We start from the raw sequence: 23,748 nt of genomic DNA on the forward strand, positions 1-23,748 counted from the left end.
GAGGAGTGTTTCGAAATACGAGTTGGTTTAGATATAAGTGGAATAAATGATGACGTAAGGGCCCCGTTGCATAAAACTTTTGCCAGACTTATTTTTGCCATAGTTTTTATATGGCAAAAACCTTAGTTTTTTGCCAGAGTTTCAAATTCGGTCAAAATTTCATGGCAAAAAAACTCTGGCAAACTTTTGCCAGAGTTTTTTAAGTTGCCAGAGTTTTTTAAGACTGAATAAACTTGAACGAGGATGAACGCCGATATCAGCCGATATCGCGATCGGTATCTGCGGCTGCTGAAAAAATCATGGAGACTCCATAGAACGGTAAGCTTGATATTTTTTAAATGAAATGTGTTGATATTTGCTATTTTTATCATTATAGGTCGATTAATTAGTTGCAAAAATATCTGTGTATTGTTTTGAATCCGTGCTCGCACCGTGAAAGTGAGATTCACGATTTTTTAACACGTTTGAATCGTTCCATTTTTGTGTCGCAAGCGCCTGCGGGGTCTGCGTCTCGGCCATGTCTATTGCCGCCGGAGCTTCGGCATGGTGATGTGACCGCGCTGGTCGCACTTGGTGCGCCAACAGCTGAAACCACCAACGGCATCGACACGTTTGGAAAGCTTATTTATCGATTTATTGTATTTCTCTTGCTATGATCACACATTCTACATTATGATTAGTATCTTCTTCTTCTTCTTCTTCTGTTGATTTCCTCCAGTCCTGGAGAACTGCGAGATCCAGTGGATACGCAGAAAAAGTGGTTTGATAAATACATATAGAAACAAAAGAGCAAGGCTCAGGAGGAGATTGGAATAAAGTGTATCACCAGACTGTCTAGTTGTTGTTCACCAACAGAGAACGTTTAACATGAAGCTCATGCAAGAAATGAAGAGAGTAGTAATGAAGTTGGGGGGCTGAGGCAGCAGATATACTAGTTCCATTAGTGTCCAATCCAAGAAGTACAACATTCGTAACAGCTGCTGCGACTTGTGACACAGGAGTTATGGCAAGATCATGTTGGAGGTAGGGAGGAAGGTTGGTGAGGAACCTTTTCCTTTCATCCGTATAGAGGGTGCATTCTCCTATAAGGTGGGTTACAGTCTCATCCTTGATATTGCAATAGCATGTGCTATCATGACGCCTTCCAATCTTGGTGAGACGTGTGTTGGTAGCATAGACACCACAAAGAAGTTGACTCTTCAGGGATAAGGCTTGGCGATGACTATGAGAGTTTAGCTTTGACGGGAGCAGAGTTGTCCTCTGGGCGCAGTCTAGGTGACTAAGCAGCTGAAGTGAGGATTTGGCTGCTAGAGCCGCTTGGGTTTCTTCCTCCCTGTAGTCAAGAACGGCTGTAGAGATGAGTCTCTTCCATTGTTTGTACTGTATAGGGGAGTTGAGAAGATCATTGAAGGAGGGTAGGTCGTACTTGTTGATGAGGGATTGGAACATTTGGACAGTCTTGGAGCTGGGGTGCTGGCACATAACATGAAGAAGAAGACGATACTCTAGCCTGCAGGGGTCAAGGTTCACCAGCTTCCCCAGAAGTCTGAGGCGTTGGATGGCTACGATATCAGATACCGCCGGGAGGCCAGTGAGGATATGGACTGATTCATTGGCAGTAGAGCGAGGAAGACCTAGTAGGGTTTTAAATAGGGATTTTTGGGCCCTATCTAGGCGATCTAGGGCTGCCTTCGTCAAGTGGATGACCTCTGAACCATACAGCATCCTAGGTATGCAATATCTCTCCCAGAGTGATGCCATGACTGCGGGGGTGAGTCCCATACGGAATGCTCCCACACCAGTAAGAGCATAGAGAGTCTTGTTGCCGGTAGATATCATCTTGGAAGTAGCATCAAGTTTGTGTGAGGAACGGGTGATACCCAGATGAGGGTGCTTGTCTACGAGAGGTATGGTACAAGAACCAAATTGCCATGCCTCTGAGGTCTGGGGACCAGATCCAGTGATGATGACGGCACTCTTAGATGGATTGATGGTATAGCGCCACCTGCAGGAATAGTCGAAGACAAGTTGAAGCATACTGTTCAGTTCTTTTGCGGAGGTAGCCACTAGTGCAACGTCATCTGCGAGTACAAGAATGCCTGTGTATATGGACTGGGTGAAAGCTCCGAGGCCCGACGACTGGAGGCTGTTGATCAGACCATCGATGAAGGCCAAATAGAGTAGGGGGGAAAGAATTCCTCCTTGTCTTACACCTTGCTTCACAGGAAAGCTTTCACTTATTCTGCCTTTCCACCACACAGCAGAGCTAAGATCTTCATACAATCTCCTTATAACAAGCCAGAGATTGCCCCGAACACCAGCCTTGTATAGCTTGAGGAGAAGACCATTGTGCCAAACTGTATCGAAAGCTTTGGCGGCGTCCAGATATGCAATGAATGTTTGCTTCTTGTTGCTTTCGATGATGAGATTCAATGTAGCCGCTACCAGTAGACATGAGTGACCTTCCTGGAATCCACTTTGAAGCTCATGAGGTATGTTTGACTTATGAAGAGCCTCTTCTAATTCTGGCTTAATGAGGAGTTCTAAGATCTTGCAGAACACAGTAGTGAGAGATATACCCCTGTAGTTCGAAGGATCAGTGGGAGATTTCCCCTTTCCTTTATGAATTGGAAGGATTAAGCTGGTCTTGAAGTTGGACGGTATGTGACAGTGGAATAGGATTGAGTTGTAAATCTGCACAAGAACAAGACGAGTGATTGGTCCGGAAAACTTTACATGTTCAGGGGAGATCTGGTCTATGCCTCCTGCTTTGCCGGATTTTAGCTGGGCAATGGCGATGTTCAGCTGCGAAGATGTGACATGCAGTTGAGTTCCTTCGAGTAAAACTTCTGCCTGAGTTACTTCCTCATCCACCTGGCAGGGAGGGCAGGGATCAGGGTTGGAAAGAGCACGGAAGTATTGCTCCCATCCTTCAAGGAGTTGTTGTCCTGTATGCTTCTTATCGGAGACAATAAGAGAGTCTGTTTCTGTCCTGATGTTGCTGGGGGATCTGTGCTGCTTAACAAGTTTGCTGAAGAGAAGGGGGTTGTCATCCTTTGAAGATTCCACTTCTTTTATAATCTCGTTACGACTTTGTTGCCTGCTTTGCCGGAGTGACCGTCTGAACATATTCTTTGATTTTTTGTAGGAAATCCAAGCCGTATTTTCCTTACTCCGAGGGCGACCCTGATCTTTCCAACTCTTCCATTTGACCTTCATTTTTACATACGACTTGTCAACATCTTTGTTCCATTCTGGTTTCCTGTTCCTTGGAGTACTAGAGAGGGAGTGAGGTAGGTTTGAAGTAGACGTCTGTACCATGACACTACAGATTGTATCAAGGAGCCGTTCTGCAGTATCTGGCTGTAGAATTCTGGCTTTGTCTTTGTGTTGCGCCCAGATTTTCCTACACTGAGCCTCCAGAGGTTGTGTGTAAAGTCTTTCGGTACTCGTAGAATCTAATTTATCCCAATGTACTCTGAGTTTCGACAGTTTCTTGCCATAGGGCATTTCACTGGGCTCATGTCGAGGGGTTACTAAGCTGGGGTCGCTGCAAGTGTGAAAGTAGGTCACTCCAACCGGGAGGTGATCTGATGTGTTTTTTTGGTTGCTCGTTGCAGATGTGAAACTCTTTGAAACAGTGTTCACTAGGAGTAAATAAAAATTTCATGTTGTTCAAATCAATTTTTCATGTTAGAATTGAATTGAATGCAAAGCCAAAGTTGCAAACTTTGGACCACCGTCACTGTCGGTCGTTACCAAGTCAGACAAGTTGAATTGAAGTTGGTTAGATTCTAGACCTACAACAACAGTTAGATCGAATTTTCAGATCTAACTTTAGGCATAGAATCAACATTCTTGATCTAAGTTAACTTTTTCTGAAGAAGTTGAGACTTCAGTCAGTCAGTTTGAGGTCTCCACCGTGAATCCCCTGAGGCTGAGTGAGGTACATGTTCTATTATTAGTATTACGTAGGCCCTTAAAAAAGGTGCGTAGCTGTAGAGCTAGAGCTAGATTAATGGTTGGCGCATAGCCATAGACTCTCTTGTACCAGGTGCAGATCTAGAGCCTGTGTCTTTACTTAGTACAGTACTACAGGGCGCGAATTGGCACTAGGGCCTACAGTGCAGTGCTGCGATCCAAAAATTTTGACAACTCTGAATGGTGGCTTTAATTTCTCCCTTAAAAATTTGAAATAAAATAGGGGGGGGGAGGCAGTCGTACCAATTGACCCCCTTTCCCTGGATCTGCTATAGGTGACCCCACATGAAATTGCGACATCATGATCATGAACAGTACTTAGCGTAATGTGCCAAAAATTTTGAGGGGGCCTGACACTGACAATGGCGTAGGGGGCAAATCTTTTTAATAAAAACTGAGCAATCCAAAAAATTTACATTTTTTTTAAATACAAAAAAAAAAAAAAAAAAAAAATGTACGCCAGTGAACGTGAATCTATACAGTGGCTAGAGATTAAAAATTGGTCTCAATTTAAAGCTTGTTATAATCCAACACTCTGCAATTTATTTCAATTAATTGAATTAATTGAAATTAATGATCTGATGACCACTAAAGTAAAATCTTGAAAATCCTTCATAAAAAAATTCTTGCAGAGAAACAAATCATATATATAATGTTATTTTGGGGCTGAATGGAGACTATGGGATTGTTGTATTGTTAGTATTTAACATGCATTACTATGTTTTTTAAGGGGCTAGAATTTTGATTTTGGTCTCAATTGCATATAACATCATTGATTATTTGTGTAAGATAGAAAATAAAAAATGATTAAAAAATTGCAGTTTTGGAATTTGGATATTCTAAGTTCATATAAATTTGCATATCTAAATTATGTTGAAGAAATGAACAAATCCCTTTAGGTTATTTATCATCTGAAAGGGAATTTCAATGATCAATCCAAATATTTTTTTCCAGTTTGTACTGAGCTAATTTTTTTCTGTTAAGTTTGAATCACTGTAATAAGTCCAACAATTGGAATCAACCATCAAAATGTCCTATCCTAGTAATGGTTTAATTCACCGGCACAAACATATTAGTATATATTCATTTGATAATTTATACTGAAAGTAATCTCAATGCAAATATTTGTGTGACTTTATCTAGTCTTAATTTGTGACTCTCTAATAGGATTATTTATTTTCTCATTCAATATCTAACAGCTTAAATAGTTGAGGTATATACACTGGAGCAACTCAAGTGCATGTGTGACTTTTTGAGAAGAAACCACACAAGGCTGTTGGTTAGCAATCACCATGTAAAAGGGTAAGATATACAGCTTAATTTCAAATTAGCCTAAATTCTAATTGCTACCATTTTAAGTATTTATAGACAGGCTTATATTTTATGTTGGTAATCTTGATGCAAAGTTTCTCAAAGTGAAAAGAATATTCATGAAGAAGAAGTCATTACTGCCTGATAATGTCGAACATAAAGTAGTTATAAAATACAATTTTTAAAAAAGGTTTCGTCTTCTTGAATAGAAAGAAAAAAATTTGTTTCAGGCATATTTGAAATGAGTAAGAATCCTCATGTTGATTATTAAATTTATACAACCCCCCTCCCCCCCCCCCAAAAAAAAAATAAATTAGAAAATATACCTAATCTCACCTGGCTATGCTAGTGATTGTGTAGACCTGAATCAATAATAGTTAAGTTCATTTAATTACCTCTTGCAATTCTTTGAAAATTATTATTGATTTTGATTTTTTTTTCTTTGATATGTCCATTGGAAATGATGAAATCTTATTTTCTTACACTGAAAGAGTACAACACATCTTTCTTATAAATTCCTGATTTGAACTCTAGTTACATTAATAGATTGCAATTTTAAATTTTGATAACTTACAAAGTAGATAAATAATATTAATTATATGCCATGAAATGAGATTTTTGTCAAATAAATTTAGACATTCTTGACAAAGTGCAGAGTGTCTTTTCAATTAATATATAGCATATACCTATTTTATGATTTGTTTGTGTTTGCATTTTAAATAAAGGTTTGCAGAAACCAGACAGAGCCTGTGTGGAGATGCTATTGGCTGCCCAGGTCGGACTGCCTCAAACCTGAGGCGGTCTTGGAGTGATCTAACAAAAGAGTGAATGATTATGCTAGGAATCAGACAAAGACTGGTATGTATTTTTATTTATAAGAGTTAAGAATATATTTTATATGCATCAAGAAGAATTAAAGATCACTATCTCTTAAATTTTATTTTGTTGCAATTGTCATGCAACTAATCCAAAATATCTAGAATTTTTTTACATCCACCCATCGGAGGTGGGTCCGAGGACAGGTTTTGGGGTTGTCTGGCCATCCTGTCTTTCTTAAATTATTCTGATAAGTAAAGAACTGTTTGATTTCAAACTTTGTCCAAGAATGCATGTAGGATTGATTATACTTTAATTATTTTGAGGGTATCAAGGTCAAAGGTGGCATGCCTTGTTCACCTGAATATACATCGTTCCTGTGATAAATAAAGAACCCTTTGATGGTTCAACTTCAACTTGGCAAATATATATTTGGGAGTGACAATGATCAGGTTAGGTCAAATGTAAAAATTCACCAGAGATCGTTGGCAAATTTGTGTGTTTAATATTTTTATCTTTTGATGTTGCAATGGCGGATGCATAAATTTCGAAACTTACAAATGTACCCCCATGATCCTCGACGGGTTAAGGATGGATTGGTGTCACGGCTAAATACTAATTAAAAAACAAGTATTATTCTTTGTCTATTTCAGTCATTCAGTAATTAAATTGTTGCATTTGTGGAAAACTTCATAACTGAACAGTTCTGTGTGTAGTGACTTCAAAATTTGTTATTGACAGATTCTTCTTTGGCCTAGATCCCCTGTGTTTGTGGGGGGGGGGGGTAGGCACAGATCTGGGGGGGGGGGTACACCCCCAAAAAAATTGTTGAAAGTACTGTGTTATATGCAAGTGATGACCATTTTTTGGGGGGTTGTCAACATTTTCTGGACAAAAGTGCCCCTCCTTTTGGAAATTCCTGGATCTGCGCCTGGGGTGAGGCGAGTCAAAATCACCCTTCATAGTTTTTTTTTAAGATCCTTCTGCTGTGATCCCTGTTTGCATGGAGAACATTTATAATTGTGGCATTACTGCACTTTGTTAAATATTTAGGTGGTAAAGTGAAGCCAAATATGGAGATTGTGCTGGCAGCCATGAGGGACAAGGCCAAGCATTGGGTCCATGGCCAGGAGACAGAGACTGGGGCATCTGAGCAACTGGTTAGTTTTACATAAAAGATTTATCACACAAAGGCATAACAAAGTTGAAAATATATATACCTAAGGATCATTGTATTAATTTTGCTATATTCTTTCATTCATTTTCTCGAGAAAGGAGCATAATTTCGATTGAAATTTGTACAAGATGGTTCTCCCTATAGAAATAGGTAAACTGGTTTACAATGAAAAATTCAGATTTTTTAAAAGCTAGAATAATTATCCCTAACCCATAGAATTCCTATCATTCATTTTGAATTAATTAAATCTGAATTTTAACGGGGATAGTTCTTCTTTCCTCATGAAAATTTCTGCAAGGAATAGTAAGTAGCTTCAACTACTATTGCCAGATTGAGGGATTTTCGTTCAGAGTTGGTAAATGATTTAAGATTTCCAAAATGAAATAAAAATGTTGAATCATAGTAAGTCAATAAAAAAAAAATCAATGCGGAATGGTTTGAAGATGTAATTAAAGTTAAGTCAAAAATTATTTTCTTGATGTGCAGCTTTCACATAAGGCAGCCTGCTTCTGGACATGGGGAAGCCAGAGGAGGAAAAGGAGGTTGAGGCGGAACCTCAAGCTGTTCCCGGGGCACCATTGACATCCAGGGTAGATGGGGTCTAGTTGATTTTTAGGACACCAAGATGACACCCAGCATAAGAGAAGAGAAGGTGCTCTTCCTGTTATGACCAGCACACCAAGTACCAGGAGCATGGATCTGCAGCAAGTTCAGCAGGAGACGCTCAGAATGCAGCAAGCTATGCTGCAAACATTTAAAATCATCCATGTTGATTTTTGTAATTATCCACAATTGTTTGCAGCAGTTTGTTAATGGAAATCAGTAGTAACATTGAACAATGCAACTTCCTCTCCATTTTTTTAAAACTGGAAACCTGTTGAATATTGTTTTTAGAAAATGAAGTAAATCACCTTGAACTTTGGAAATTTCCAAAAGCATATATTTTAGCAAGTAATATGAAAATGAGTTATACCTTGGTCACATTTGGTGGCCTTACGGCAAGTCAAAATCAGTCGTTTTATGTATTACTATACGAACCACCTACATGAAGCTGGTACAAGGATGAGTAAAATGGTTGATTTCGACTCGCCATAATGCCACCGGCGAATGTGACCTAGGCATAAGTTGTTGATGTCATTGCCTCATAATTTTGAACAAAAAGTGACAAAGACTACATTCTTCAGGATTGAGAAAGTTAAACTTGAACTTTATTCTCATCTCAGTAGATAGAAGATAATGTTATTCATTCAATACTGCGGTAGAATTTGAACAAATGCCTTGCAATGCAACATAAAAATTTAGGTTCTGAACTCTTGATGGGAATCCCTGTGCAAGAACAGTTTTAAAGTTTATTTATACATGTTCATATTGCAAGTCTGTTATATGATCTGTCAGCATTGTTTGTGGATCTCACACTGGTGTCATTAGCCATAGTTCCAATCTTACGCCATCTGCAAAACATTTTCCAAGGGTACTGTTATGTTGATTTAAAAGAAAAGGGACCTTGTCAACATTCAATCACATCTTTCAATACGCATATAAGGGTATGGGATACTGTTAGCATTGAAATTAAAATATGACTTGATAAAAATTATTTTCAATTAAATTAAAAGTATTATAATGGTTCATAACAAGTTCTTTTGACTGTCACTCTGACTGTTAATAAGTGATTGCAAATAAAATTATTTGATATGTATAATTCAATGAGAAATGAATTGTTTAAAAGAGGATAAATTGCGAGAGAAGAGATAGAAAAAGAAAGAAAGTATTAAGAAAGAGACGTCTGAGTTGCGTGACTGTAATTTAATTGAAAAAAGAAAACTGTTCTTAATAAGTGATAAGTTTTTCCCTATTCTCGCTTGCAAATAAAATTGTTTTAAATGTATAATTCTATGAGAAATAAATTGTTTAAAAGAGGATAAATTGCGAGAGAAAAGATAGAAAAAAGAAAGTATTAAGAAAGAGACATCCGAGTTGTGTGACCGTAATTTAATTGAGAGAAGAAAACTGTTCTTAATAAGTGATAAGTGTTCCCCATTCTCAATTGCAAATTAAATTATTTTAAATATATAATTCAGAATTAAATTGTTTAAAAAGGAGAAAGGGAGAGAGAAGAGGAAGAAAAAGAAAGAAAGGATAATTATTAAGAAAGAGATGTCTGATTTGTGTGACTGATATTTTAATTGACAGTAGAAATAAAATGATTTAACCCTTAGGTTGGCGTCCGACTATAAAAATACAATTGCACCATCCCTCTTGGCCCATAAAGGAAAATATTCTTGATTGTTACATAAAATAATACCAAGAAAAACATCAAGTCTTGTTCGCCCCCCCCCCCCCCATCCATATAATTGCCACACCTTCAACACTATGGATCTATGTTTTATGAAATTGCTAATTTGGATATTTTGGAAATATTTTTAACATTGCCAAGAAAGCAACAACAACAAAAAAGAACCTTTTTGAAATATTATGGACAAATGTGATACAAAATGTTTTCCTCCACTTTTTCTAACAATATTATAATGTTTTGAATAATGGCATTGAGGAGGGGGTGGTGTGATTGAATTGCATGAATTTAATTATTTGTTCCTTGTCAAATAATTTGGATATACATACTTTCATCCAATGTAAATACAATGTGTAGACCTAGGCTGTTTACCCCCCCCCCCCCTTCCAGAATAATCCCCCTCTTGCTATCTCTCTTTCTCTCTCTCTTATTGTATGTTAAATGTTCGGGGACAGTTTCATCCCATCATGGAGGTTATCATTAATTGAGTTTTATTCCTGGGTTTTATAAAGCAACCACAAAGAAAAAATAAAACATCTCTCAGTTGTCCTCGTTCAGGAACTTTCGATGATGGCTAGTTTTTCTTACTTTATTACATTTTGTTCCCAGCCTTCTATCATATACATGTAGACACAAGTGTGAAATTAAAAAGGAATCCACACAAATTTCGGGTCACTGTATTATATAGTGTAAGTTTTGATAAATATATCAGTCGGATATTTCATTTCCCCTTTTCATTTGTTTACGTGCTCGATCGTCGTCTGTCTTGGACTGGAGCAAGCCGAGCGACGGGAAAGAAAAATATAAGTTAGGTCTGTTTTGAGTGAAAGATAGACCTCCTCCGGCATGCCCCTCCTTCTCAATCATCACCCAGTTTTTATGACCTGTTAAAGAAAAATGAGACTGGCAAAGGTGAGAAATTAAGATGTCCAATGAGCGCGTCCTAATCTTACTTTGAAGTTCCAACTTATTTTTGCAAGTGTGGGACTAGGCCGTATCGACTGCTATTCAAGTTTTCCTCGTAAAATTGAACTTGCAGTACAAGTCTGTTAAATCGTTAAAATAAAGTTAGCTCATACTTCTGAGTATTTCAGTTGATTTAGGGTAGTATTTCTTGGTATGTCTCGTAGAACTTGTACATATTTGGATTTACAAAGATGGTTAAATGGTAAAAAACAGCAAAAATTGAGGCGGCTTAGGAGGTACTCCAACAACACATCGTTGCATATCGCATAGAGGTTGAACCAGCGGCCAACTCGCCAGCCGGAGGCTCTGGCGATATTCACGGTAGCAAAGAAAAAGAGCAGACTGCCTAAGTTCAAGTTCAACTTTAAAGCCTTATGTTTTGAGTAATTTAAAGTGTTTAGTCCAACTGCATCGCTCTATTCACAGCATAACTTTTCAAAAACACTATAATCATATAGATTTACTTAAACTAGAACTAGATTCTATCTTAGAAGATTTTTATTATTGAGCTGTCACAGGGTTGATAAATTTAAAAAAATGAAACCACCAACTATTATTCCCCCCACTTCACTTAGAATCTAGATCTTCCTAGGCCCTATTTTTACTACATTATATGAAATTTTCTGTAATTACCTTATTGCGTAGCCTATACAAGGCTTATGTCACCCTTCTAATTATTCTTGAAGCCGTAGACAGGTGAATACTGTATATGGTACTTGGGATAGATCCTGAGCAGCTGCCTTGAAATAGTTTTGCCGGAGTTTTTAGGACTTTGCCGTTGGTACAGGAGCTACGGCAAAAACCCACTTGATTTGCCGGAGTTTTTTTAAAGTTTTGCCGTAAAAAACTCCGGCAAAGTTTTATGCAATGGAAAACTCCGGCAATTTTTTTTTTGCCGTAGTTTCCTGATTTTTTGCCGTAAAAAACTCCGGCAAAAGTTTTATGCAACGGGGCCAAGGAATGTTCCATAGAACTCCTGAACAAAGGAATCAGAATCATATTTCAGTAGATTAGCATTAAAATCACCCATTAAAAAGCAATCCTTACTCCGTAAAATGGGGTTAGAAAGAATGTTTTCGAGATTTAACAAAAAATCATTATGACTGGAATTAGGAGGTCGATATATTATTCCAATTACAATATTTTTTCTACCGACGAATTCAATTTCTATGAAAATTGTTTCTATGGAGTCATTGACATGATTTAAGACATTTTTTTCAGTATAATTAAAGTCAGTTTTAATGTATAACGCAACGCCACCTCCCTGTCTGTTGGGTCTATTGTTCACTATTAAGTCATAACCTTGTAGGGAATATAATGAGTGTGGTGTATCTGAAAGCCAAGTTTCGGTTAAGCCGATTACAGAACAATTTAGATTAAGCCTATGGTCAAGAAGGTTACGTAGGCACTCAAAATTGCTATTCATACTCCTAATGTTAGTGTGGAACATTGAAAATACAGTCTTATCTAGATTTGACAAGTGAGAAACAAGTTGATTTTCAGTGTAGTAAGAGGAAGTATATGAAGTATATGAACTTAGAAAGTATATGAACCTAGTTCATGAAACTTGACCATAAGATTATTCAAGTATTGCTAAACATCCTGTTTGAGTTTCATGTCACATGATTAAGGTCAAAGGTCATTTAGGGTCAATGAACTTAGACCATGTTGGGGGAATCAACATCAAAATCTTAACCTAAGCTTAAGTCTTGAAATGTCATCATAACTTAGAAAATATATGGACCTAGTTCATGAAACTTATACATAAGGTTAATCAAGTATCACTGAACATCCTGCATGAGTTTCACGTCACATGACTAAGGTCAAAGGTCATTTAGGGTCAATGAACTTTGGCCGAATTTGGGGTATCTGTAGAATTACCATCATAACTTTAAAAGTTTATAGATTTGATTCATGAAACTTAGACATAATAGTAATCAAGTATTACTAAACATCCTGTGCCAGTTTCATGTCACATGATCAAGGTCAAAGGTCATTTAGGGTCAATGAACTTTGGTCAAATGGGGGTATTTGTTGAATTACCGCCATAACTTAGAATATATATGGACCAAGTTCATGAAACTTATACATAAGGTTAATCAAGTATCACTGAACATCCTGCATGAGTTTCACGTCACATGACCAAGGTCAATGGTCATTTAGGGTCAATGAACTTTGGCCGAATTGGGGGTATCTGTAGAATTACCATCATAACTTTAAAGTTTATAGATTTGATTCATGAAACTTAGACATAATAGTAATCAAGTATTACTAAACATCCTGTGCAAGTTTCATGTCACATGATCAAGGTCAAAGGTCATTTAGGGTCAATGAACTTTGGTCAAATGGGGGTATTTGTTGAATTACCGCCATAACTTTGAAAGTGTGTTGGTCTAGTTCATAAAACTTGGACATAAGAGTAATCAAGTATCACTGAACATCCTTCGCGCATTTTAGGTCACATGATCAAGGTCAAAGGTCAATGAACTTTGGCCATAATGGGGGTATCTGTTGAATTACCATCATAACTTAGAATATATATGGACCAAGTTCATGAAACTTATACATAAGGTTAATCAAGTATCACTGAACATCCTGCATGAGTTTCACGTCACATGACCAAGGTCAATGGTCATTTAGGGTCAATGAACTTTGGCCGAATTGGGGGTATCTGTAGAATTACCATCATAACTCTAAAAGTTTATGGATCTAGTTCATAAAACGTGGAAATAAGAGTAACCAAGTATCACTGAACATCTTGTGCGAGTTATAGTAGTTTTCAAAATCAGCACTGCTGCTATATTATATCGCGTGATGCAGGTGAGACGGCCAGAGGCATTCCACTTGTTAAATCTAGGCACCCCCCGAAACAAATTTATCTCAACCTGAATATTCAAGTGATGTACATCTGCATAATGACAACTTCTTTACCCTTACTTATAGAAGATGACTGGAGTGATAATTGTGAAGCCATGCACTACTTACGAATGCCAGGTTAATTGCTCATAAAATGTTCTTAAAAGTGATTATTGTGACAAAACTCTAACACGAATGCAGAGACAAGCCCGTTATAAATAAAAACTGCAAATAATGCAAATTATAATTAAAAAACATTCTCCACTGTTGGGCTAGATTGCCCTCTACAGCCTAAGGCTGTTCTTCCAACGGGGTCCAGTGTAAACGTTTATTTATTTCTTCTTTTTTTTTTTAATTTGTAGTTTTATTTATACAGGGTGGCATTCTCAGTTTCAAAACTGCTTTCCACAACGGCCCTGTCATAAAATAAAAACATACCATAGTAAAAAGAAAAGAAAATATAAATAAACAACAAAAGTAATACGTAATAATAATAATAATGATAATAATAATAATAATAATAATATTAATAATAATAATAACAATAATAATAATAATAATAATATAGGGTATTCATATCGCGCACATATCCACCTTGTTATGTGCTCAAGGCGCTCCTATATTACCCGGCTAAGCTAGGCGTTCTAGTCCGGCAGCCCAGGAGGTTTATTCAACCGAAAGCCGGACAAGCAAATGACCCTATAGCTGGATGGCATGGACCCTGAAGTTTACAAAAATGCATTGCTGCCGGGTTCTATCCGTGGTCTTCTCTCCGAAATAACGTAATATATGACGTCACTACAAAATGGCCCTATTTCACCAATTTTTTGACATTCTACACATAGCATGAAGTCAAGGGGGAATATCTCAGCCAAACCATGCTAGTTTTGTATGAAACTTTCAAAATGTATTGTTCAATTAGTGCACAAGAGATAAGCGAAATTTCACGAACAGAAATTATTGTTTACATATGCGAATTACGTAATAAAATGTGCATATCATTAGTTTGGGAGATTTCTTGCTTCAAAAATTGTCGAAAATCGATTCAGAAACTTATTTTCTTTTTAAGTGTACTTTATTTGATATATTTACTCTCAAACATAATATCATTCTCTTCATCTATATCTCTACCTTTAGAAAATATATGCCTGTAATTGGAAATGACATTATAGACTGTGATTTTAGCCTCCTTTTTAATATGATGCGCACATAGAAATCGTGCATTTCTGGCCTATTTTTACCATATAGCTGAGGTGTTCGAACGATATGCCTACTTTATTGATGTTTCCTGCATTTTGCATGATATTAATTCTTCCAAACAACATATTTTCATCTTCATTATGTCTCTGCTGATAAATAAATTATTTCAGCAAAGATTGATTGCCCACTGGGCAGTCTATAGGCTACGTTTTCAGCTTAGATTTCAACAACGAACCTATACCATGTATGACTGCATCGTTGTAGTCGAGTCGGATAAGGGGGTTCCTGCGTACCATCAAAATATTTTTCACTCAACGTTTTTGTATTTGCCTGAAGTGTTTAGTTAATGAATCTTGATGTTTCCTTTGTAAAATCGTGTCCAACGGGGTTCAAAATTGATATGTTTGGCGGCCTTCTTGGACTTTTTTAATGAAAATCAATTATGTTCATATTTCATTGCACAGTGTGAGTGTGACAATGGGACAATCTTAAATAAATACGCATTTCACTATTTATTTTGATAGTAGAAATCGGTTGAAATTGTTTTCTGAATAGTCCGGTTAATATATTTTGAAAAAAAACCACAAGAATTTATCCCAAAAAAATTGAACCAAATTAATCATTTGCATTGACATATATCTGTTTCATCTTGCATCGCCTTTGTTGATGTGCCTAACATGCAGAATGCATGTAACGTGCTAAGCGATCGATAGAAAGGTATGTATTACTTGTATTATGTGTATGAGGGTAAAAGTCGTTTTCTACACAAAGCAACTTTTATAATAATGAAATCTCTTGAAAAAAGATAGAGGATCGAGGCATTGCTCTGCATTTTCATTTTGCATGCAATTACTCTTGGGCACCTTAAAGCATAGTCCCACATGCGCCAGTAGAAGGTTACATACCACACCCTTATCCGTAGCTTGACTATTATGATATCGTGCTTTTCGGAGCCCGCAATGTAGCCAAATTTTGTTTTGGGTATGTATTTTTTTCCTTTCAATCACTTAGAGACAAAAGAGTAGGCTTTTCGGCTTTTCTCTATCATCTATATATAAAGAAGTTGGGGCATAGCAAAGCCTACCCCTCAGGGGGCTACCAGAGTCAGCCAATCCTTTTTTTCGTATTTTGCCAATTTCTCGGAAAATTCGTCATTTTGGAGAACCATTGAGGCAAAAGGTGTTTCTGCCTTGCAGTAAAGCCCTTGTTTTTGTTTTGTAAGCATATAAAGATGACAAAGTATGATCTTCTTTATAAGTTACATATAAAGATGTGGTAGCACACTGAAGTCTCCCCCCTTCAGGTGCTGCCGAACTCTTCCAGCTTTGAAGTCTATTTTCCCTCTATATTGAAAAATTGCAGTGTTTGAGCCCCCATTCAGGCGAAAGGGCATTTATGCTATATAGTAAAGCTAGTTTTGATTTTGGAAACCACTTGGAAATAAAAGAATAGGCTTTTTTCTATCAGCTACATGTAAAAAGAGTGCTAGCATATCGACTTATACCTTCTTCAGAGGCTCCAAGATTGGCAGATTTTCCCATATATTGGAAAAAATATGGAAAAGGGGTGGGTGACTTTGGAAACCCCCTGAGGGGATAGGCTTTGCTGCGCAACCACTTGTTAGCAGCAGATAGAAGAAAGTCTACTCATTTAATTCCACGTAGTTTTAATATACATGTATAGCAGAAACATTCTTTTCCTCAATGGAGGCTCGAAAATAGAATTTTCCCATAAATAGGTAAAATATGGAAAAAGGGTAGGTGATTTCGACGACCCCCCTAAGGGGGTATGTTTTAATATGCCAGCACTTCTTTATATGTAGCAGATAGAGGAAACCCTACTCTTTCGTATAAACATTGTTTAAAAGCAATAAAGTGGTTTTACATCATAGCAGAAACATCTTTTTCCTCAATGGGGGCTCGAAAATAGCATATTTTCCCATAAATTTGCAGACTACATAAAAGGGCGGGTAACTTCGGCAGACCCCAGAGGGGGGAGGCTTTGCTGTACCAGCACTCCTTTATATGTAGCAGATATAAAAAAAAAACCTACTCTTTTGTCTCCATATAGTTTTAAACCAATAAAGGTGGCCTTACTACATAGCAGCAACACTTTTTGCCTCAATGGGGGCTCGAAAATAGCACATTTTCCCATAAATAGGTGAAATATGAAAAAGGGGTGGGTAATTTCGACGCCCCCTTAAGGGGGCATGCTTCAATATGCCAGCACTTTTTTATATGTAACAGATAGAAGAAATTCTACTCTTTTGTATCCATATAGTTTTAAACCAATAAAAGTGGCTTTACTACATAGAAGAAACACTTTCTGCCTCAATGGGGGTTCGAAAATATCACATTTTCCCATTAATGGGCAAAGTACGTAAAAGGGGCGGGTAACTTCAGCAGTCACCAGAGGGGGTAGACTTTGCTGTACCAGCACTCCTTTATATGTAGCAGATAGAGAAAACTCTACTATTTTGTCTCCATTACTTTAAAAACAATAAAGGTGGCCTTACTACATAGCAGCAACACTTTTTGTCTCAATGGGGGCTCGAAAATACCACATTTTCCCATAAATAGGTGAAATATGAAAAAGGGGTGGGTAATTTCGACGCCCCCTTAAGGGGGTATGCTTTAATGTGCCAGCACTTTTTTATACGTAGCAGATAGAAAAAATTCTACTCTTTTGTATCCATATAGTTTTAAACCAATAAAAGTGGCTTTACTACATATCAGAAACCATTTTTGCCTTAGGGAAAGCATCCATATTGTATTGGCAGTGTGCACCCCGCGAGCACACCCCCGCTGCGGTAATTAGTGAACAGGATGTATCTCCCCGCTAGACGCAGCTAGCGGCGGCGCGCTGCTCAGATTAAAGCAGATTAACAGGAATCATTAATCCTCGATTTTATCCTTGCAGCTTCTCGCCGCTTCTCGCAGCTTGCACGCGGCCAACTTGCAAGCGAATACTCGTACTCAAATGATGTGCTTCTTTCTATTTCCGTTGGTGAAATGTGCGCGACCGATGAGGCGATTTTTTTTGTCCGCCCGACACGATCTGGATCGAGGTATTAAACTATGAAATATTGAGCTAAAAAGAGTCTTAGATTTTTAGCAAAATACTTCTTGTACGTTTCGAGGTGGAAAGATTCATATTGATATGAGTTTGATATTATTTCCCTTGCGTAATATTTATCTATTTCTTCCAAAAAAGTACGATCATCACTTGTTCTTAATCCGACCCGACATGAAATAGGGCATAGTATCTTCTAGCAATGTAAAATTATCGCTTGCGTGTTTGTTTGGGTCCGTTTTGGCACAAAATGAAAGTATAAAAGAATGAAATATTGAGCTAACAAGTGTCTTAAAAACTTTTAAAAATATTTCTGGTACGTTTCAATGTGGAAAGATTCGTATTCATGTAATTAAACTTGCGAAATAATTATGTATTTCTTTAACCAATGTACGATAATCGCTTGTTCTTGAATTCGATCAGACATTTAATAAAACAAAATACATGGAATGTTAATAGATAACACGGGTCGTATATTATTCTAAATATGCTTTTAAATAGTTTTAAGGCGGAAAGAATCTAATTACCTTTCGTAATAATCTATGGTTTTTTCCAACAATGTACGATTATTGTTTGTGTGTTTGTTTCCGCTCTGGCACGAAATGAAGGTATAAAAGAACGAAATATTGAGCTAAAAGGTGTCTTAAATGGTTTTGAAAATATTTCTGGTACGTTCCGAGGTGGAAAGATCCATATTCATAAAGTTAAACTTGCGAAATAATTGTGCATGTCTTTGAACGATGTCCAATGATCGCTTGTTCTTGAATTCGACCAGACATTTAACAAAAAAAATATGGAACATTGATAGACAACACGGGTCCTGGATTATTCTAAATATACTTTTAAAAAGTTTTAAGGCGGGAAGGATCTAATTACCTTTCATAATAATTTATGGTATTTTCCAACAATGTACGATTATCGCATGTGTGTTTGTTTCCGCTCGGGCACGAAATGAAGGTATAAAAGAATGAAATGTTGAGCTAAAAGTGTCTTAAATGGTTTAGATATATTTCTGGTATATACGTTTGTAGGTGGAAAGATTCGTATTCATATAATTAAACTTGCGAAATAATTACGTATTTCTTTGAACGATGTACGATAATCGCTTGCTCTTGAATTCGACCAGACATTTAATAAAACAAAATATATTGGAATATTGACAGATAACACGGGTCCTAGATTATTTAACGCGGAAATAAAATAACTATTCTATTCTTCGAACAATACGATGATAGCTTGTTCTTGAATCCGACCCGACATGAAATGAAGCAAAATATTTGGACTGTTAATAGATAAAACGGGTAGTAGATTTCTAAATAGTTATGAGGCGGAAAGCATCTGACTGCCTTTTGCAATAATCTACGGTATTTTCCAGCAATGTACGATTATAGCTTGTTTGTTTATTTCTGCTCCGACACGAAATGAAGGTGTAAATGTGCGAAATATTGAGCCATAAACTGTCTTATAAATGATCTAAAAAATACTTCTAGTACGTTTCAAGGTGGAAAGATTCATATATATCTAATTAACCCTGCTTAAAAATTTACTATTTCTTCCACCAATGTACGATAATCGCTTGTTCCTGTTTTAGAATGATATAATTCACCTTGCCATTAATTTGATGGTTCAAATTACAAAATTTGTGATTTTATGCCATATTTTATGCAAAAGTATTCAAGTAATTTCATTTCATGATTACATAATCATTGGATTATTTGGTCGCAGCAGGTGAGTATAATAGTGCTTCTTCGCAATTCATTATGACTGTTTTCATACTCGTACATGTATACACAGTTAATCAATTTAATGAAAAACGCTCAAGCGCAATGAAAAGAACAGGATTTTTCGCAGAATATTTATGTCCGCTACGCCCATGACCCTTCAATGATAATTAATCAATATAATCTAAGTCGGATACTTTCTTTGAAAAGAACTCGCTGCGCATTATATGGTGAAAGCAAAATGACGCTTTGATCTTTAATGACTTAAACAGCACCTTTGTTAGGTATTTCTTAATCAGTTAATCTTAAAAGGGGATAAGAAGGAACATCCTGTGGAGTCTCTACTTGTGTGCCCTCTTATAATATTTTAATGCTTTTAAAAGTCATCCAACGCTATATTAGAATCTTTTGAAAAATTGGTCGGCGATTTCATGTAAACGGGGGGGGGGGGGTGGTCGAAACTTATTAGACCTATATATAAAATCCTGGGCACGTTGAAATCAACAAAGTATATATAGCTCTATGGTATAATTTTTTATATTTTTTAGGGCGGTAATGTCAATAGGCATCCAAACAGAATACCTTGTTAGAAGGCGGGATTATTAGAACTTTGATTCTAACTTACCTTTTGAATCGGCGTGGGGATACAAAATCTATGCAAATTGTTAACATAATTAAAAGAAAAATAAACTTAAAAATCGGGGGGGGGGGGGGTATAAAACCAAGTCCATACTCATGTGGGCACTTATGGGTGTAACTCCTAGATTTACCCGGGGCCACAATGCCTTGCCACCTTTTCAGCTACTTTAAGAGATATGCCTCATTCCTCATTATATTGCTATATAACTAAGATCACATTTCATTTGGCCTTTGTAAATGGCGCAAGCACGAGAACACGACACGAAGTGCGCTTGAATTTTCTATAAGGCAGATCCTTAACAATTTTGATAGTTTTGACAAGTAGAGAACGTTCGTAAATAATCAAATGCCCGGGGGGGGGGGGGGGGGCACTCGACCAAAAAAGTAGTGGGTATGTGCCGCAGGCGAGACAAAAAACAGGGGCCTTGCATGGAGCGGGCTTATTGTAAAAAGGAGGGTCCTCGGAACGGGCTTCGGAACGACAAATGTTTGTGAAAACGGGGGTCCTTGGAACGGGTCGCTTGCGTGTGCACCCCTATGGAACGGGCATACGTGTATATGCAGCTAGCCCAGCGGCACGGGCGCTGGGTGCGCTCGCGCAGAGGCGATGGTCGGACAGCGCTCAGCGGCCGCTTTTCACCAAAATTGCAGCTCATTGTGGCGGATCAATGCGACCGGAACGGCGTAACGAAAAATATGCGAAGCTTTGGAGCGGATTTCTTTCTTCTTTTCTTTCGATAAGAAGAAAATGCTATGCTTCGGAGCGGCTTTCTTAGTTCTTTTTCTTAATAATATGAAAATGCTATGCCCTGGAACGGAAATTTGAGTGTAAAAATGGGGGTCCCCTCCGCGGCACATACCCACTATGCATTATATACTGAGTGCCCCCCCCCCCGGGATCAAATGAAATAAAGCTTCCATTTGTTGGGGGGGGGGGAGAGGATGGGGGTGAGCAGGGAGGTACATGTATGGCAATTTTGTGTCCTCTACGCTTAACTGACTTTTGGAAGGACGTGTCCCCCCCCACCACATGTTTGATGTCCAACTACCCAAAACATATAATGTCGGCTTGGTCGCTAATTTTAAAATCCCGTTCTTTAAATCTTCATGTTCTATTTTTCACATTTTTTTTTTTTTTACATCCTTTAATTCATTGCATTTGCCTTCTTTTCTCCGTTTTCACACTTTATTTTGCTCTCGCGATTTTTCAAATTACATTGAAAAATTATAATTACCCGAAACACTTTTGAAATATAATGTTCGTCTGTTTATTGCGTGCTCATTGTTCATAGTTTCATGTTGGGGTTTATTTTTGCACCACTTGGAATAACGTCAACCTGGTCAGGCTTCCTGCTTTCACACCTGTTCAAAGAAATCTTGTAACAGTTAGTTTTGCCAAGAATTGCACAAAGATCGTCCAGACAAAAACAAAACCGAGATGCCAACTGTTTTCAATGAAGCTCGGGCTCAATGAATTCGATCATGGGCACTAATCACTCCTTTGTGAAATGACGAAGTGCCAGTTGCTCGAACTTGTCACAATAGCTCTAATTCTATAGGGAATTAAATCTATTGTTCCTTCGCATTTTATCGTTGAGAGGATAAAAGCATTGCAGCTCTAACTTTGTTGACAAATAAGACACAGGAGAAAAGTGACGCTTTTTGGACAAAATTGTTAGAGATGTAAAATAATCATCAACAATTGCGTATGCATCAATTAACTAGAAATGGCACGAACATGGCAATGATTCTGCATGGAGTGGAAATAGAACATATCGTCCCTTATTCAGTCCACGTTCATTTACCGCCATGTGATGTGCATCTAGAGCAATATAAAATTCTGAACGCAAATTGTATGAATATATGCGGATCATTATTTATGTACATTACTATATTTTTAAAGGCCCTTGCCCGGCATCCGGGGTAGGAGGATGGGCGACAGCAGGGTAATTTTGATTAGGGGGAGGAGTAACTTTTTTATACTTAATTTCATATCGGAACAAGAACAAGCAATAGTTGCATCTTGTTAAAAGATGTAGATATTATAGCGTAGGGAGAATTAGATTCCTTCCGTTCCAAAACTCTTCAAAAGTATATTTTTGATAATTTAAGATCTTTATAAACTCGATATTTGTCAATTTAATACCGCCATTTTATGTCGGGTCGGATCTCTTTCCGATTCGAAACCTTTTAGAAGTATCATCTAGATCAAAACTCTGTATAGGTATATTTACGATTTTCTTGAAGTCGACCATCATTTTATAACGGGTCGGATCAAGAACAACAATCGTATATTGCATGGAAGATATAGATATTCATAATCCATCTTTATATCTTTTAACTTTAAACTCGATATTCCATACTGAAATACTTTCATCTCATGTTGGATTGGATCAAGAATAAGAAATTTTGCGACTTTTATTCCATAAAAAAATGCCTTTTCGACTTTGTCGGGAAAATTAGTCATTTAATTTTTTTCGGACAGAACATGGGTTCGTCCATATAGGGCAATATCAGTTATTTAAATCGTTTACACTCAAATTAAATTTCAAATCATGCGCGATCGATCGTGCATTAATTTGAGATGTTTGTAACTCCATTTCATTTGCCTTTCCGATATTGTCGGGGAAAGTGTCATTTATGTTCTCAAAGAACATGAATTCAGTCCTAAAGATATATGAAATTTATCTTGTATTGTTTGCACCTCAAAACAATCGATCTTACATCAATCGGAAATGATGGCGAAAATCAAAGAACGACAGAGATATTCCATGCATCCAACAATCTAATGGAATCGGTTCGCGAAATGCGCAGTAGCACCCATTCATCATGTTCATAACAAAATATAGAGGGTGAAGAGCTTCCTCATTTGAATAACCACATGCGGCACAAAAAAAAAGGCTCGTCACATCTATCAGTTCCCATTATTTGTATTAAGGCCCTAGCCCGTTTGATCTACGGCAGCCGTAAAGCGAATAAAAAACAGCCGTTTATTCATTTTTTTTAAATACAAACCACCTATTTGCAGCTGGTTCAAAAACGTTAAAACGGATGTTTTCGACTCGCCGTACAGCCGCCGTAGAGCAAATGTGACCAAGGTATAAATAGTAGTGCTGATTAGTGGCGTACCTAGATTTTTCAAAGGGGGGGGGGGGGTGCAAATTCGTCCGCCCAAAAATTTGACAAGCAAAACAAGGTCTTGAACCACAAGTAGATGACATTTCGCGCCAGAAAAAAAAATGACAAGCAAAAAAAAAAGGTCTTCACATTAGGAAAGGGGTCACTTATGGCCCGTCAGGGATCACTTTTGACTCGTCAGGGAAGGGGGGGGGGGCAGGGATACGTCACTTGCATGTAATGTGACTCGTCAGGGGAGGAGTCTGCCCCCCCCCCTTTATTAGGTATGCTAATGGTGCTGATCGTTGACTTTGGCCGGTTTATTAGGTCCGGTAAAAGGTAAGGGTTTGAATAAAAAGAATTAAACGTCTCAGATTAATTGAAAATCGTTCGGGACAGAAATTATTTCAAAATTGTTTTGATTTGGAAATTATATTGAAATAATTTAATTACCTTCTAGAATAAACTCTCTCCTAAAAACCCTCCTAACCCTATAGTACAATTCACGTATCTTTTCAATTAAGTCAGAAATCTAAATCCTAAATACATTGGATAATGGTCTCAACGTCTCAGATCAGCTCATGAACGATCGGAACGTATTT

General features: G+C 37.4%; 1 long non-coding RNA gene across 1 annotated transcript; it reads left to right on the plus strand.

Moving 5' to 3' along the window:
* The first annotated feature begins 232 nt into the window (after nt 1-232).
* LOC135155038 (uncharacterized) lies at nt 233-8,919 on the plus strand. The gene is made up of 5 exons (XR_010294374.1): nt 233-318; nt 5,181-5,283; nt 6,018-6,150; nt 7,162-7,268; nt 7,772-8,919. It is a non-coding gene; the product is annotated as an uncharacterized LOC135155038 (long non-coding RNA).
* Nucleotides 8,920-23,748: the final 14,829 nt, after the last annotated feature.

Source organism: Lytechinus pictus, chromosome 8 (assembly GCF_037042905.1).
Source record: "Lytechinus pictus isolate F3 Inbred chromosome 8, Lp3.0, whole genome shotgun sequence".
Classification (NCBI taxonomy): domain Eukaryota; kingdom Metazoa; phylum Echinodermata; class Echinoidea; order Temnopleuroida; family Toxopneustidae; genus Lytechinus; species Lytechinus pictus.